General features: G+C 42.5%; 6 non-coding genes across 6 annotated transcripts; all 6 read left to right on the top strand.

Annotated features, from left to right (window-relative positions):
* The first annotated feature begins 181 nt into the window (after positions 1–181).
* On the top strand, positions 182–253 carry trnad-guc. Its single transcript has one exon. It is a non-coding gene; the product is annotated as a tRNA-Asp (tRNA).
* Positions 254–1,410: 1,157 nt separating this feature from the next.
* On the top strand, positions 1,411–1,482 carry trnad-guc. Its single transcript has one exon. It is a non-coding gene; the product is annotated as a tRNA-Asp (tRNA).
* A 7,062-nt stretch (positions 1,483–8,544) lies between these two features.
* Positions 8,545–8,616, top strand: trnad-guc. The gene has a single exon. It is a non-coding gene; the product is annotated as a tRNA-Asp (tRNA).
* Positions 8,617–9,774: 1,158 nt separating this feature from the next.
* Positions 9,775–9,846, top strand: trnad-guc. Its single transcript has one exon. It is a non-coding gene; the product is annotated as a tRNA-Asp (tRNA).
* Positions 9,847–11,068: 1,222 nt separating this feature from the next.
* On the top strand, positions 11,069–11,142 carry trnai-aau. The gene has a single exon. It is a non-coding gene; the product is annotated as a tRNA-Ile (tRNA).
* A 1,081-nt stretch (positions 11,143–12,223) lies between these two features.
* trnad-guc lies at positions 12,224–12,295 on the top strand. Its single transcript has one exon. It is a non-coding gene; the product is annotated as a tRNA-Asp (tRNA).
* The last annotated feature ends 57 nt before the right edge of the window (positions 12,296–12,352 follow it).

Raw genomic sequence — 12,352 nt, 5'->3', positions numbered from 1 at the left:
GGTTCCGTTCCCCGACTGGGAAGTGTGCCTTTTTTTCTATATGTAAGTACTCCAGACAGTTACTTGTCTTCAAAGTGGCATTTGACAAAATCATCAAAAAAATACAAAGGTGTGTTAAATTAGCGCACAGCAGGAGTACATTACCAGTGTGAGATCAACCGAGGTGCCGCACCAGAGCCAGTCCTCGTTAGTATAGTGGTGAGTATCCCCGCCTGTCACGCGGGAGACCGGGGTTCAATTCCCCGACGGGGAGGTGTGATTTTGAATTAGTGCTTCAGACAGCTACTTAACTTCAAAGTGGCATTTGACAAAATACAAATAGAAAACATGTGCATGTGTGTGTTAAACTAGCAGATTATCAAATAAATACCGATAATCAAAGTACTCACAGCTAGCTGCCGTACTGAGATACAAGTATAGCTATCAATCATAGCGAGTAATCAGTGTTATTCAGACACACACAAGCATTGCAGTTGTATAAACATGGTTATTACTGACAAAGAGTACGGGAACAAAAACGCTAAGCCCACGAGTCAGTATCAGTAATTAGGGGTATAGCCATCCTGTTAACATAATTATTGGGGTAGCGATTACATAGAAAAAGGACTCATTATAAAATACAGGCGCGCATAGGCTGAAGGAGCTCGAGCGGGAACCGTCTTTGTTATCATTCCCAATATTGCCTATATGAGCTATCGTTTTAAACGGGAAGGAAGACAAATGTTTAAATGGTGACCTTTGTTGAGATCTGGTTAAAATGAAATAATGGCCATAGACCAACCAACAAAATGTACAGAACTTTTTAGTACAGTGGCATAACTGCCATTTGGCTCCTTCAGTCCGGATAAGTCCCCCATGGGCCCCCTGCAGATAAAGCAGAACCGCTCCCCCTCACAGCCACAGCCTTCTCTGTAGTTCCACCACTGTTTCAGTACCAGTATAAGTCCGCGGATCTGGAAACCACGATGACAATAGCATGAAGTCAAGAGAAGCTGTCTTTATCAACCAAGGCGCCATGTCAACATGATACATCAGCAGATGCAACTTTTAAACCTGCCTGATTGACACATAGCTCATAAACAACAGACCCGAAAGACAGCCCAGGGGCAGTATGGCATCAACCGGACTTAAACAATTACCAGCGCAATCCAATTCACACCAAAGTGCAAACACAACTGCACTCATTTTAATGCATCAGCCACAGGTGTGTCAGGTGCAACTCCTCCAGGTGACTGCAGCAAAGCTGGAATTTGCTGGATGTGCTTTCATATGTAAGTACTCCTGACAATTACTTGTCTTCAAAGCGGCATTCGACAAAATGATAAAAAATATAGATGTGTTTGCTAAAGGAGTGCACAGCAGGACTACACTACAGGTGTAACATAATCCGACAACTGCCCCCTCAACCAGTCCTCGTTAGTATAGTGGTGAGTATCCCCGCCTGTCACGCGGGAGACCGGGGTTCAATTCCCCGACGGGGAGGTGTGCTTTTAACAAAAAAGTACTTCAGACAGTTACTTAACTTCAAAGTAGCATTTGAGAACAAAAAAACAAACAAAACATGTGCGTGTGTGTGTGTGTTAAACTTCCAGATTATCCTTAGTACAAGTCAAATAATACATTATAATACAACGTGGAATTGATGACAATAAGGTAAGTGGAATTCTCATTATCTACCAGCTGAGTTAATAAAGTAGATTACCTCCGTCAGATAGGTAACCCTCAATAAAACACAAAGTAGTCAGTTATTTCCACTTACTCCCTCCTTTCACCCAGCATGTGCACTAAATTCCTTTTGGTTTCTAACGCCTGCTAAACAGATAGATCACATGTAACCATTAGATCGCACAAAACACTTGCTGCGTAGCGCCTTCAGTTGGCAGTACACAATAAGTTCCGAGTTGTTTGGCGAGGTCACCAAATGTGCGGATCTTTCCCCATATATGTCCACCGTAGGTGGGCAACATCAGGCTTAGGGCCAAACGGTGATAAAACGTACAGAATATAAGCCGTTGGAGTGAGAACAACTAGCCGATGCAGTCCTCGATCCGTCTGGAAAATCGAAACCTGCCTGACCGAGATGCCCGATGGGCCCAATGGCCAAGTTGAACATTAAGCATCGCAAAGAAACTTTCTTGGAAGTGAAGTTGATAGTGTGGTCTTTCAGCTTATAGCGTATATTAATGCTTCGACTCCTGTGTATAATTCAAAAGATAAAGTTTGACCACACTTTAGTCATGAAGATTCTGCCTTTCTGCCCAAGGAAAATCTGATTTCCCACTCTACTCAAACTATATCAGGAAAAGTGTTGGATCTGCCCACAGAGGGAAAATCTCAGGCAAGATCAACTATATTTCCAGAAGCTAGCCAAACTGAAGTTAACAGCTTGACCATTGATAGTATGATTTTGGAGAGCCATTGTTTGACTTATGAAGTTATAAAAACCTAACATAAACACAATTTATGTTCATGTTTTTCAAATCAATGACATGATACTCTTTAAATATGATTCCTCAATACATTTCCCCATAATAACTTGCTTATTTTGTAGTCCCCTTCACCCCATATCGGGCTGTCCAACTGGCGGCCCGCGACCCCTCTTGTGCTGGGACTTCAGAAACATCACCGTTTATGAAAGGAGATGCAAACTCCTAGCATATCTTCTCTAGTATAAGCAAGGCAACCTTAAGCCACCTAAGCAAAATCCAACCGCCAGTTCCACTTGGCCGGTTAGCTCAGTTGGTTAGAGCGTGGTGTTCGATCCCTGTACGGGCCACATTTTAAAATTTAAAGGGCAATCTTCTACACAACAATGAAACCTCTTCATTCCTCTACACCTCATCTCTTGTCTCTCCATATGTTCCTGGACAAATCCTCCACTCGTCTCAGAGCTACCACTCCTTTGCACCATGCCGCTACTACTGCTCTTTCTGACCTTAAACCCTTCTGTCTTGCTGCTTTGCCTTACATTTGGAATGTCATTCCTGCATTCATCCAGAGGGAATTCCCCCTTGGTTTCTTCAGAACTAAACTTCAAGATTACCACTTTACTACTGCTGACTACGAAAATTCCGACCTTACTCAACATGAGTGAATCCCAATCTGACTTCATCATAGAAAGATTTCACCGAATTGGCCCTCCTCCTACCATTGCTGATGCCAGACCGAGACAAGTCATCTTCAAGCTGCTCAATTACGCAGATAAAGTCAACATACTGGCAGCTTACAGAAAATCTAAAGCGCTACAGTACGAGAACAACCGCTTACTGATCTTTCAAGACTTCTCAGCCTCGGTGACTTCAAAATGGAAGGAATTCTCACCAGTCTGCACCAATCTCTTCACCTCGGGTTTTCGTTTTTCTCTACTATTTCCGGCACGGCTAAAGATCATAGATAAAGACACCGGAAAACCCACATTTTTCGACAACCCTACACAGGCCATGGCATATTACAAAGAAAAGACATCTGTCACCTGAACAAAAATGACTTCATTTTAAAGTTGTTTTGCAGAGACTAACTCTATCCATAGAGGACTTCGCTCATCCATATTTACATAATGGGACTTACCACTAACTTTGAACATCGGTTATGAAGTTCCGACATTCTGCATTCCAAACTGCCTCACCTGACCTTGATCTCTTCAGGCAGAGAGAGAAGTGACTTATATTTTTCTAACTTACCTTTTCCCCCCTTTTCTCTCTTGCAGGAAACCCATTGGCGTAAAAAAGATAATCAAACGCTAAAAGATAGCTGGTTACAATTAGTAATTGACGCCCCTTATAGATCTAAATCGAGAGGGGTAGCAATACTCATTAAAAACTCTCTTCAATGTGAAGTCCTGAAAACATACAAAGATCGAGATGGCAGATATGTAATGGTGAATCTTGATATACAAGGGACTGTGTATACTATTGTGAAAATGTACGCACCAAACACTGATAATAAATGTTTCTTCGCAGATGTGCTACAAAGACTAAACTAATGGGAGGCCTCCAGCATAATACTTGGTGGTGATGCCAACGTGGTCTGGGATGACTCCATCGACAAATCAGGTAAATCAACTCCACACTCACGCACTAGAGCACAACCACTCCATAATTTATGTGATGTTCTACAACTATATGACACATACCGACACATACATCCAACGACAATAGATTATACCTTTTACTCAGGAGTACACAACATACATTCAAGGATTGATTATATATTCCTATCACAGACATTGCTTCCAACCCTATCCTCCGCTGCTATAGGCAATATTGACATTTCTGACCACGCGCCTATCTTAACAACAATTAAGTTGAAAATACCTCGAGTCCAATCCTATAATTGGAGATTCCCGGCTTACCTGGCGGCCGATGTAGACTTTCAATTATTCTTAAAAACAACTTGGGCTAATTACTTGGACGACCATGTTGACCATTGGGATAATCCACAACTATTATGGGCAGCGGCTAAACCGGTGTTAAGAGGACAGATCATCTCCTACCTAATCAAACTAAGAAGGAGTTATAACGCAAACTACCATACCTTACAAAAACTACTAACCCAACATTACGCAGATTTTAAACGAACCAACTCCCAAGACGACAGAAATAAATACAAAGAGACGAAACAACTTTTTGACACTTTAATATCAGAAAAAGCATACACAACCATAAGCGACACAACGAACAAATACTATAGATACGGAAATAAATCGGGAAAACTTCTGGCGCAAATAGCCAAAAGGCGCACTCGCCATACATTCATACAGAAAATAAAAACATCAGATGGATGGACGCATGATCCTAAACATATTACACACACTTTAACTGACTATTTCAAAACTTTCTATGATAGCGCTACAGATGATCCCCACGATGGTTTACAATTTCTCAGGGAAGCCAACTTGAATAAACTAACGGCCCAGGACAGGGAAATTCTGGACGAGCCTGTAACAGAGAAAGAAATATTAGACACAATTAAACACTTAAAAAATGGGAAATCACCAGGACCAGACGGTCTGACCGCAGAATTCTACAAACTTCTTTCTGCCGACATAACCCCAACCCTAGTTACGCTATATAACGATACCCTGAGGGGTGTACCTTTATGGCAAGAAGCCAATGTAGCTAGAATAATCTTAATCCCTAAAGAAAATAAAGACCTGACTGATCCTGCTTCTTATAGACCGATTTCACTCTTAAATCAAGATGTTAAAATCATGACTAAAATCATGGTGGATAGATTACAGCAAATATTACCCAATATACTCACCGAGCATCAGGTAGGCTTCCTTAGAAACAGACATCCAGTTAATGCACTTCGGAAAATCGTGACGGCAGTCTATTATAGCAACCTGGAAAAAAGAAGACACGGCATGTTAATAAACCTAGACACGGACAAAGCTTTTGATAGAATATAACATGCTCATTTACGACGTCTATTAAAATTCCAACATTTCGGCCTAAATATATTCAACTTATATAAAACTTTATACTCCACACCCACAACTTTTCTAACCGTAAACAACATAAATTCAGACAGATTCCCAATCAAAAGGGGTACCCGACAAGGTTGCCCTTTATCGCCACTTCTCTTTAACATTGCCATAGACCCGCTACTTAGACATATAGTTCAAAATACATCGTTCAAGGGTATACAAATAGGCCAAACTACCCTTAAAGTTACAGCCTTCGCAGACGTTTTTCTCTTTCTCGGACAACCCAAAACTGACATACCGATATTATTAAATATCATACAGAGATTTGGGAACATAGCTGGATTCCAAATAAATTTAACTAAATCGGAGGCACTTCAACTTCATCATTCCGATCCCACGGACTGGCTCCGCCACTTTCCCTTTAAAAAAAACAAAACTCACATAAAATATCTAGGGATCATGATTCCATCACACCATAACCGTCTATATGAACTAAACATTAGGAAGACAATTGATGAAATACAACAGGAAACTCAACAATGGAAGCATCTACACCTCACCTTTTTAGGCAGAATACACTTAATAAAAATGATCCTATTCCCAAAGCTTTTATATCCCGTACAAATGCTACCTTATTACATTAAACCCACAGATATCAAACGGATCAACCATATATTCCGAACCTTTATTTGGAACAAAAAATGACCCAGGATCAGCTTATTCAAATTGGAACAACCCAAAGCCCAGGGGGGAGTCAATTTCCCTAATATCGCAGATTACAACACCGCAGCACTACTGCGGTATGCGGGGAATTGGCTCCTCCATAAAGATCAATATGCGTCACCTTCCTTAGATCAATACTTAAGCCGAGACTACTCGCTTAATTATCTACTACATATTTCACCTACCGACACCCCCCCATGCCTCCGTGACAACCCTCTTTTTGCTGACACATACAAAGCGTGGCACACTACCAGGAAGAAACAAGGTCTATCACCGACTGTATCTCCATGTTTGACTTGGATTGGGAACAAACACTTTCCCATAGGTTTACATAACCCGATACTCTTACAATGGCGTAATAACGGATTTTCTATCCTTAAAGACTTATTAACGAATGAATACTCCCCAATTACTCAAACGCAATTTATAGAAAAATACCCATACACTACGCAACACGTCTTTTTGAGACTCCAACTCCTTCATTTCGCAACCCACACCTTGCCTCACTTAAATGATAAGGATAAGGAAGACCCCCTTTATAACTTATGGAAAAACACAATGATCAAACAATCCACATCACTAATATATCAGACTATACGGACAATAATAGACACAGAAAATGAGGACAACCCAATCTTTAAATGGACCATGGATATCCCCGACATAACACAATCAGATATTTTAAGCTATCACTTGAGATTAATGAAGCTACTCCCCGCGAGTAGATATCAAGAGATGTCCCTACAAATTTTACACAACTCCTATCTTACCCCCCTTAGAAGGCATAAAATGGGAAATCTCTCCTCTGACAACTGTCTGCGCTGTTACTCACCGAAAGCTGATTTACTACATAACCTCTGGTCATGCTCAAAACTGCAAACATTTTGGCAAGAGGTGGTCGCATACGGCGGCCAGATAATCGGGAAGCCCCTCCAACCTCTAATTGAATGGGCGTTGTTTAGCCACACTACATACTATACCCGGCTGTCGAAATCTGAGAAAAGCCTAATGGGCAGATTAGCTGCAGCGGCAAAAAAAACGATCTTACAACAATGGTTGACTGCGGAATCCCCATCTATTCTGATAGTCAAACAAAAATTACACCATTTGTTCCATATGGACTGGTTGGAAGCAATGACCAGAAAAGAACAAAATGCTTCAAAATTGTTTGACACCTGGTTATCGTATATAATATCACTCCCACATCACACTAGATGTCTTACGGTCTACACATTTAGACGAACTACTTGGTTCGATGAGGAAACACTCAGAGAACACCCACTTGTGATGGAGTCGTCCCAATACCTCGACAACTGGCAATGCGAACAAGACAGGCTGGTCTTTGCACCCCCCAGGAGTCATCAGATAAACAGAATGTTGGCAACGTACTCACCGAGTCCATCTTAAAATCTAATACTATAGTTAGAGCTGTATGTTTTGTTATTATTGTTGATACATCATCTATGCACACTGTTCAGCTTCCGCAATATTGGATCTAACTGTGTATATCAATGCAACAAGTGAACGTATACTATATATGTTGTTAATGAATAAAAAACATGTTGGAAAACAAGATTACCACTTTAAGCACTTGCATAAGACCTGAACTAGGAACTGGCACTTATATGGCTGTCACGTACGGTATCCCAAAAGCGAGATGTAAAACCACAAGGCCCTGGCTCACGCTTCCCTTCTGCCACTCACAACCGCCTTTCGCTTTGGGAGGAGCCCTCTGCTGCGCAGATGCCGCCAGGTCTTAAAGTGAGAGGACCAAGGGGGAAGTTCTGGGAAGCCAAGGGAACCGCAATGTTTACAGGAAGGGCGGGGAACAGACAGCGCAGATGTGGAACAGGCAGGGACATTATTGGTCAGTGCAGTACAAATTCAGGAACCAGGGGCGCAGCCAGGATTACCAGGCCGGATCAGTACCAGTCAAACAGTGCAGAACAGAATCAGGAGCCAGGAGCGTAGCCAGGATAAACAGGCCGGAGTCAAAACCAATCAGTAACATGGTACCGAGTCAGGATCCAGAAGAGTGCTCAAACAGGCAAGGGTCGATTGACTAGTAATTCAAAGATTCAACCAGCACATGTCTATTACAATCAACACCTTAAGGCAGCTACTAGCAGGAGAAATCAAAACAGTTGCCCCGCTTAGGGATGTAAGGAAGAACCAGTACGCTAAAAGAAAAATATTGTTCAATGGTTCGTCAGGGTTCCGTTCCCCGACTGGGAAGTGTGCCTTTTTTTCTATATGTAAGTACTCCAGACAGTTACTTGTCTTCAAAGTGGCATTTGACAAAATCATCAAAAATTACAAAGGTGTGTTAAATTAGCGCACAGCAGGAGTACATTGCCAGTGTGAGATCAACCGAGGCGCCGCACCAGAGCCAGTCCTCGTTAGTATAGTGGTGAGTATCCCCGCCTGTCACGCGGGAAACCGGGGTTCAATACCCCGACGGGGAGGTGTGATTTTGAATTAGTGCTTCAGACAGCTACTTAACTTCAAAGTGGCATTTAACAAAATACAAATAGAAAACATGTGCATGTGTGTGTTAAACTAGCAGATTATCAAATAAATACCGATAATCAAAGTACTCACAGCTAGCTGCCATACTGAGATACAAGTATAGCTATCAATCATAGCGAGTAATCAGTGTTATTCAGACACACACAAGCATTGCAGGTGTATAAACATGGTTATTACTGACAAAGAGTATGGGAACAAAAACGCTAAGCCCACGAGTCAGTATCAGTAATTAGGGGTATAGCCATCCTGTTAACATAATTATTGGGGTAGCGATTACATAGAAAAAGGACTCATTATTAAAATACAGGCGCGCATAGACTGAAGGAGCTCGAGCGGGAACCGTCTTTGTTATTATTCCCAATATTGCCTATTTGAGCTATCGTTTTAAAGGGGAAGGAAGACAAATGTTTAAATGGTGACCTTTGTTGAGATCTGGTTAAAATGAAATAATGGCCATAGACCAACCAACAAAATGTACAGAACTTTTTAGTACAGTGGCATAACTGCCATTTGGCTCCTTCAGTCCGGATAAGTCCCCCATGGGCCCCCTGCAGATAAAGCAGAACCGCTCCCCCTCACAGCCACAGCCTTCTCTGTAGTTCCACCACTGTTTCAGTACCAGTATAAGTCCGTGGATCTGGAAACCACGATGACAATAGCATGAAGTCAAGAGAAGCTGTCTTTATCGACCAAGGCACCATGTCAACATGATACATCAGCAGATGAAACTTTTAAACCTGCCTGATTGACACATAGCTCACAAACAACAGACCCGAAAGACAGCCCAGGGGCAGTATGGCATCAACCGGACTTAAACAATTACCAGCGCAATCCAATTCACACCAAAGTGCAAACACAACTGCACTCATTTTAATGCATCAGCCACAGGTGTGTCAGGTGCAACTCCTCCAGGTGACTGCAGCAAAGCTGGAATTTGCTGGATGTGCTTTCATATGTAAGTACTCCTGACAATTACTTGTCTTCAAAGCGGCATTCGACAAAATGATAAAAAATATAGATGTGTTTGCTAAAGGAGTGCACAGCAGGACTACACTACAGGTGTAACATAATCTGACAACTGCCCCCTCAACCAGTCCTCGTTAGTATAGTGGTGAGTGTCCCCGCCTGTCACGCGGGAGACCGGGGTTCAATTCCCCGATGGGGAGGTGTGCTTTTAACAAAAAAGTACTTCAGACAGTTACTTAACTTCAAAGTAGCATTTGAGAACAAAAAAACAAACAAAACATGTGCGTGTGTGTGTGTGTTAAACTTCCAGATTATCCTTAGTACAAGTCAAATAATACATTATAATACAACGTGGAATTGACGACAATAAGTTAAGTGGAATTCTCATTATCTACCAGCTGAGTTAATAAAGTAGATTACCTCCGTCAGATAGGTAACCCTCAATAAAACACAAAGTAGTCAGTTATTTCCACTTACTCCCTCCTTTCACCCAGCATGTGCACTAAATTCCTTTTGGTTTCTAATGCCTGCTAAACAGATAGATCACATGTAACCATTAGATCGCACAAAACACTTGCTGCGTAGCGCCTTCAGTTGGCAGTACACAATAAGTTCCGAGTTGTTTGGCGAGGTCACCATATATGTCCACCGTAGGTGGGCAACATCAGGCTTAGGGCCAAACGGAGATAAAACAGCCAGAATATAAGCCGTTGGAGTGAGAACAACTAGCCGATGCAGTCCTCGATCCGTCTGGAAAATCGAAACCTGCCTGACCGAGATGCCCGATGGGCCCAATGGCCAAGTTGAACATTAAGCATCGCAAAGAAACTTTCTTGGAAGTGAAGTTGATAGTGTGGTCTTTCAGCTTATAGCGTATATTAATGCTTCGACTCCTGTGTATAATTCAAAAGATAAAGTTTGACCACACTTTAGTCATGAAGATTCTGCCTTTCTGCCCAAGGAAAATCTGATTTCCCACTCTACTCAAACTATATCAGGAAAAGTGTTGGATCTGCCCACAGAGGGAAAATCTCAGGCAAGATCAACTATATTTCCAGAAGCTAGCCAATCTGAAGTTAACATCTTGACCATTGATAGTATGATTTTGGAGAGCCACTGTTTGACTTATGAAGTTATAAAAACCTAACATAAACACAATTTATGTTCATGTTTTTCAAATCAATGACATGATACTCTTTAAATATGATTCCTCGATACATTTCCCCATAATAACTTGCTTATTTTGTAGTCCCCTTCACCCCATATCGGGCTGTCCAACTGGCGGCCCGCGACCCCTCTTGTGCTGGGACTTCAGAAACATCACCGTTTATGAAAGGAGATGCAAACTCCTAGCATATCTTCTCTAGTATAAGCAAGGCAACCTTAAATCACCTAAGCAAAATCCAACCACCAGTGCCACTTGGCCGGTTAGCTCAGTTGGTTAGAGTGTGGTGCTAATAATGCCAAGATCGCGGGTTCGATCCCTGTACGGGCCACATTTTAAAATTTAAAGGGCAATCTTCTACACAACAATGAAACCTCTTCATTCCTCTACACCTCATCTCTTGTCTCTCCATATGTTCCTGGCCAAATCCTCCACTCGTCTCAGAGCTACCACTCCTTTGCACCACGCCGCTACTACTGCTCTTTCTGACCTTAAACCCTTCTGTCTTGCTGCTTTGCCTTATATTTGGAATGCCATTCCTGCATTCATCCAGAGAGAATTCCCCCTTGGTTTCTTCAGAACTAAACTTCAAGATTACCACTTTAAGCACTTGCATAAGACCTGAACTAGGAACTGGCACTTATATGGCTGTCACGTACGGTATCCCAAAAGCGAGATGTAAAACCACAAGGCCCTGGCTCACGCTTCCCTTCTGCCACTCACAACCGCCTTTCGCTTCGGGAGGAGCCCTCTGCTGCGCAGATGCCGCCAGGTCTTAAAGTGAGAGGACCAAGGGGGAAGTTCTGGGAAGCCAAGGGAACCGCAATGTTTACAGGAAGGGTGGGGAACAGACAGCGCAGATGTGGAACAGGCAGGGACATTACTGGTCAGTGCAGTACAAATTCAGGAACCAGGGGCGCAGCCAGGATTACCAGGCCGGATCAGTACCAGTCAAACAGTGCAGAACAGAATCAGGAGCCAGAAGCGTAGCCAGGATAAACAGGCCGGAGTCAAAACCAATCAGTAACATGGTACCGAGTCAGGATCCAGAAGAGTGCTCAAACAGGCAAGGGTCGATTGACTAGTAATTCAAAGATTCAACCAGCACATGTCTATTAAAATCAACACCTTAAGGCAGCTACTAGCATGAGAAATCAAAACAGTTACCCCGCTTAGGGATGTAAGGAAGAACCAGTACGCTAAAAGAAAAATATTGTTCAATGGTTCGTCAGGGTTCCGTTCCCCGACTGGGAAGTGTGCCTTTTTTTCTATATGTAAGTACTCCAGACAGTTACTTGTCTTCAAAGTGGCATTTGACAAAATGATCAAAAAATACAAAGGTGTGTTAAATTAGCGCACAGCAGGAGTACATTACCAGTGTGAGATCAACCGAGGTGCCTCACCAGAGCCAGTCCTCGTTAGTATAGTGGTGAGTATCCCCGCCTGTCACGCGGGAGACCGGGGTTCAATTCCCCGACGGGGAGGTGTGATTTTGAATTAGTGCTTCAGACAGCTACTTAACTTCAAAGTGGCATTTAACA

The sequence above is a fragment of the Xenopus laevis genome, chromosome 3S, assembly GCF_017654675.1.
Source record: "Xenopus laevis strain J_2021 chromosome 3S, Xenopus_laevis_v10.1, whole genome shotgun sequence".
NCBI lineage: Eukaryota > Metazoa > Chordata > Amphibia > Anura > Pipidae > Xenopus > Xenopus laevis.
This window is presented reverse-complemented; position numbering and strand designations above follow the sequence as displayed.